Raw genomic sequence first — 5,487 nt, forward strand, 5'->3', positions numbered from 1 at the left:
GGCCCCCCTCCTCAGCGCGGGGTAAGTCTCTCACCATCTCCTCCAGCGTGATGTACTTGGCACTGTCTAACTCTTTTCCTTACAGCCTGTTCACAGCCACCTGGGTGAGCGGGGAGACCGCCAATGGTACGGGGCCGGGCTGCGCCAGGCCGCCACTACCCGCCCCGGCCGCGCCACCCAGGACCCCGCCCCCGAGCCCAAGCCCCTGATCAGCGCGGCGGCGATGAGGGACGCCATCAGGCGCGCGGAGGCCGTAACGCGCCGCGCCGACAAGCAAGCGGCCAAGGAAGCCACCGAGGCAGTGCGGCAGGCGGCGGAGGCCCCGGTGAGTATCAACTCGTCCTCGTGCTTTTCCAACTCTTGATGTGTCGACTAACTTGGTCTTTTGTTGTAGGTCGTCGTTGTGAGGCCGGAGGCGAGGCCCCGCCAGCCTCAGGCCCGGCCCCGTCAGCCCGTCCCCGCGCCCCGCCAGCCGGCACCCCATGGCTTGGCAGAGGTGGCCCCCCTGATGGCCGCGGCCCACTTCGCCGCCCCCGACGTCGCCGCACCGGCTGCAGGCGACGACGCTGCCGTTGCAGAAGAGGTCCCCGACCCGACCCTGCGCCGCCGCACCCGCCCGGCTGTAAGTGTGCATGTACTCTCCCCACACCCTTCGTCAACCCTTTGACTTTGACTAACTCTAGCTTTTCTTCTGTACAGAACCCCGCTCCCAAGAAGTAGGGGAAAATGATTGACCCCAGATGGGGATGTGATAATTTTTATTTTTATTTTGACCCCGCCCATAGGGCAAGACTGATAATTTTATTTAAAATTAAATTTTATATATTTGTAACTTGTGTTTCTCTTATCACAACCTTTCAATCCATTTTTTAATGCTGGTGCACTTTGCCGTTGGCATACTCAAGCTGACATGATGATGTCGAACATTATCGGAGTTGAAGAAACGGGGCCAAGTCTGATATAAGGTCTGGGGTAAATTAAACTCTTGAATTGATTAATATGGGCTTAAAAGCAGCACACACACTTGGAGAATGTAGGGAAACACTGCTTGCTGTGAGCGAAGCTGGCAACTTCGTTTGGCGGAAGGGCGGGCCTGCTTGTTGTTCTTCGAGAGGTCGAAAAGCGCTCGGGCGAAATGGTCTACAGGGTATCCCTCTAGAGCGCGGAGCGGAACTAAGAAGAACAAAAGCGGAAACAGAGAGCTGTAGTGGGGGTGGGCGCGCGGGGGAGCGGTGAGTAGTAGGGGAGCCTCCCCGCCCGCCCCCACCACCATGCTCTGTATCCGCTTTTGTTCTTCATAGTTTCGCTCCGCGCTCTAGAGGGATACCCTATTCTACTTAGCTTTAAGCCATTTACTTGCTACACGTTACGATTTCTTTGTCACGACGCCAATGGCGTCCCCTCGGTGGGTGCGCGGGTATTCCTGGAAACGGGAAGAGGGGCTCTAGCTGATCACGCACCAACACCGTCCCTCGTCGGCCCTGTGCTCACAGTAACGATAGATTTTTCGTTCCAGCAGTCTTGCGAGGATCCCGCCGCCGCCGCTAGCAAGGCCCCTGCCCACGAGGCTCCAGCGGTAGGGCTTCATCACACAGAATCCTCACGACACAGAATCTAAGGGGCCGCTGCTTCACAACCCAGAATAAGTTTGCTTCGACTTCATCACACAGAACCACCCTCACGACACAGAATCCTCACTACACAGAAAATCACGACACAGAATCCCCACGACACAGAAAATCACGACACAGAAAATTGTGGAGGGATCTTTCACGACCCAGAAAGCAAGCACGTCACCACATAGAATCTTCACGACACAGAATCATTTTCCGCACGACCCAGAATCCTCACGACACAGAAAATCATGACACAGAATCCTCACGACACAGAAAATCTCCTCCCAGGGTGGGGGCGGGATGTACTGGGTGTGTCACCCGCTACCAGAGGGTATGTAGGGCTGCCTACCCGCTGGCCGCAGGCGCTGTTGGAAAAGGCAACTTTAGGGCTCATGAGAAGGGGTCGGGGGTGTACTCGCGAGGGCCCTAGATATGTTTACATGCGTTGCGTACCCCACATGGTGCCTCATTCACGGGAGAGCGTCAAGCGAGCCCTTGGTTCCTCGCGACCCCGCAGGCTCTTTCGATCCTTCGGGTTCGAGCCTCGCCCTTCGCGGGATACCTTTCACTTTACATTCACCACCAGTTTCGGGCCACAGTTCTGAAGGATCGCCAGGAACATCATTTATACTCCGTGGACCACTGTGGCCAAAAACCGACTATAGGGAGCTATTCGCCGATTGCCGGTGTACACACGACTTCCTACGCTCCAGCCGTCCTCAAGACCCTCGGTGAGGAGGAGGCACCTGAGGAGGTCATGAAGCCAACCCCACACCCGCTCTCGCTCCCCGACCTGCTAGAGGAGGAGGCGCGCGATGGCGTAAGTTAATTGACGCAGTTTAAGAGCTAGAGATCCTACACCGTTTTTTTTACTGATTCCACTTATTTGTTATAGTGTGTGGACGAGGTCGTTGTGGCTCCATCTGGTCGTCGCAGGGTTGCGCACAAGCGCATCGAGGCTGCTCCCCAGCCCGCTCCCCACCCCACCGCACAGCCCGTTCTGCAGCCCGCTCCCAAGCTTGCCCGAGTCGTAAGTTGAACATTTTACAGCTTTCATTTGAAGTAAACATCCGACGTTTCGTCTTACTTTTGTGTTTGACGTTGCAGTCTGTATTCGATCGGCTTGAGGAGCGGCCGGCTACAGCCCAACCCCGGAAGGTATGTAAAGTAATGTAACGTGCACTTTTTGCCAGGCTACTAGAAACAGCCAACTAGCTCAGTATTTCCCGAATAGGCAGAGTGGCGTGAGTCTTTGGTTTATTTTATAAGGGCGCCAGAGATAAACTATATTATCTCACCAAAATACGTCACGAACAATGTAGCACAGAGTAGAATGTTTATTGAATACAAAAACATAGCACTAAAGACAATAACACAAATGGCGAATTGCTGCTGGTCGAATCATAAAGATCTTAAATACAAGTGCTAAACACAAAACTGAAAGGGAGCCGTTCTCAAAGACTAGACAATTAAAATAACATAATAGTTATATACAAATCACATCATCTAAATCTCACAACAAGAACTGAACCAACCATAACTGGAAGTTAGGCAACCTTTCGAACGCGCGCCGGGAGGGCAGGCAACCCAACTGGTCCGCGGACGGTACGTCAATCAAAACTTTAAAAGGCGCGAATCCCTAAAGGACAAAAAGCTAAACTCAAGCGCAACGAGGAGAGACGGGGAGCCAGCCGGGCACGCCGCATACAACAACGTGCAAGGGCCTCGCCGACCCCCGCGCCTTCCCCGAGACACCATAAACAAAGTAGAGCCAAAGCACCAAAAGTACAACAGAACGGACCGTACCGCCGCGGAACCAGGAAGATACTATTTTGGTTGTACAAAACACGAGGTTACAGAACCACAAAATAAACTCACACGAGCAATATGGTGATGGAGAGAGAGTGAGTGCTTCACCACGAAGCAGACCGACCCGGCCCCGGCGGGGCGGACGGAGATCGACAACACAAGACTTGCTGCTGGTGACATCACGGGCAGACCGCCGGTGAGAATGGGGGGCCTAGCCCACCTTCCCGTCGACCCAGCAGAACCATAACGCCATCAGGGCGACAATCCCAAAGGGAAACACATAGTGTGTACCACGTCTAAAGACGGAAAACTAGGACCCTGCAAGGAACAGATACATTTAGCACACGGATGTCTCACTACTAAAATCGGGAATCGGAAAGTAGCCACCAGACTCACCAAGCACAATGTGCGGGTGACGCACGGATGTTCAAAAGAAAAACATTACAGGTGCTCGGGTCCCTCCGAGGGAGACCCTCCCTCGCTGCTGTCGCTCTCTGAGTGACCGAGGTCCAGCGTCCGGCCGCCGGCCCCCGCTCGCCTCACTCGCTCTCGCTCGCACCCATTGGCCCGGCCGGTCAGCTGACCCCATCGTCTGCTAGACCGGCCACACCTGAGCTGGCGCTCAGGCGATCAAGGCGGCAAAAGTAGAAAAGTGACGCGCGTTCGAAATTTAAAAAAAACCACGCGTCCGCGACCCCTCCAAACCCGGGCGGAACCGGCCAACTAAGGCAAACCCCAACCCCCTCGAAATTCCGCGCGTCACAGTAATCATATTGGCTTGGTAATGATTTTCGTGGACTGAGACACCCTTCTTGATGCAGAGCGTGTTTACCCGTATGAGGGGATTTGATCCTCGGGGCGCTGCGCAGCCGATGGTCCGCTACACTCCCCGCCCTGCAGTCCAGGCCACCGAGCGGGCCAGCGCCCCTCCCCAGCCCTCTTCCATGGACCCGCCACAGGGCAACGAACAGGCCCAGGCTCAGGCGCAGGCCCGCCATAAGAACCACCCTCATTGCCCTCCAAAATTTGTTGGCTGAGCGATAAGCAAAGCCCATTACTACACTGACCGGAAAAGTTTCATTCTGTTTGTTTGTCTGTCAGCACGATAACTCGAGAAAGAATTGAGAGACAAATCTGGAAATTTCAGGGTCGTTTTGTATCATAAAAAGACAGATCGAGTTCGAAGATGGGCATTTCAGCTCAAAAATTCTTTCAAAAAAAAACAAAAACTACAGGTCGCAAAATGTATTTTTATCAAATATAACAACGTCAAAAAGACAAAATGGTCTATTAAATCGTAAAAATGGCTTCATGTCACAGAATTGTAAAGGGAGTAATACTTACACCACACATTACGGGTCGAACCACACCCTCCTTTAGGCTCAAGGTTATCTTGTATCTCTAAAACGTTAATTGTTACATTTTAATCTGTCAAAATTAGAACGTTTTATGAAAACCGTTACCGAACAGCAGAAGTTTCATGTCCCTAACTCTAGAGTAACTAGGTAGGTGTACGCCAGACCACGTCCCGCGTAACAGGCTTCGCGATATCTCACGAAAGTGTTACGCTGCGACGCGCCTGGCATACATCTACCTAGGCCTGCGGCGCTGACACCTGACACCCGAGTCGGGTCAAAGTCGTAGGTAGGCATTTAGCCCCAAAAGTTACAAATTTTGTTCCTCGGGGTTTTATATTTTAACAAGTTTATTTATTACCCTACCGGAGAAATGTCTGTGAAAAAACATAGAAATGTTTTGCGGTCATTTTCGTGTAGAAAACACCCTCTAGTGCCTAAACGGTTAAAGATAAAGCCAAATGGACGACGTTATCGGCCGAAGGACTCTACTTTGACACGTTACCCCTTAGGAAACAGTAAAAAAATATTTTTAAAAAACGTCATTTTGGGGGCCTGTGGTTTTTGATTTTTGGCTGAGCGATTAGCGAAGCCTATTACCCCAGTGATGATCAAAAAGTTTCGCGTCTGTCTGTGCGCACGATAACTTAAGTTTTTAAGTGGAAGTAGGCCGGACCCACTAACAACACAGGCTGCCTGTAACACCT

The 5,487-nt window shown here is 52.5% G+C and overlaps 1 long non-coding RNA gene across 1 annotated transcript; it reads right to left on the reverse strand.

Annotated features, from left to right (window-relative positions):
* Positions 1–2,935: 2,935 nt before the first annotated feature.
* LOC127751603 (uncharacterized) lies at positions 2,936–4,057 on the reverse strand. The gene is made up of 2 exons (XR_008012176.1): positions 3,822–4,057; positions 2,936–3,743 (listed from the first exon to the last, which is right to left on the reverse strand). It is a non-coding gene; the product is annotated as an uncharacterized LOC127751603 (long non-coding RNA).
* Between the last annotated feature and the right edge of the window lie 1,430 nt (positions 4,058–5,487).

This window comes from Frankliniella occidentalis, unplaced genomic scaffold (assembly GCF_000697945.3).
Source record: "Frankliniella occidentalis isolate FOCC.00 unplaced genomic scaffold, Focc_3.1 Scaffold602, whole genome shotgun sequence".
In the NCBI taxonomy this organism is placed as follows: Eukaryota; Metazoa; Arthropoda; class Insecta; order Thysanoptera; family Thripidae; genus Frankliniella; species Frankliniella occidentalis.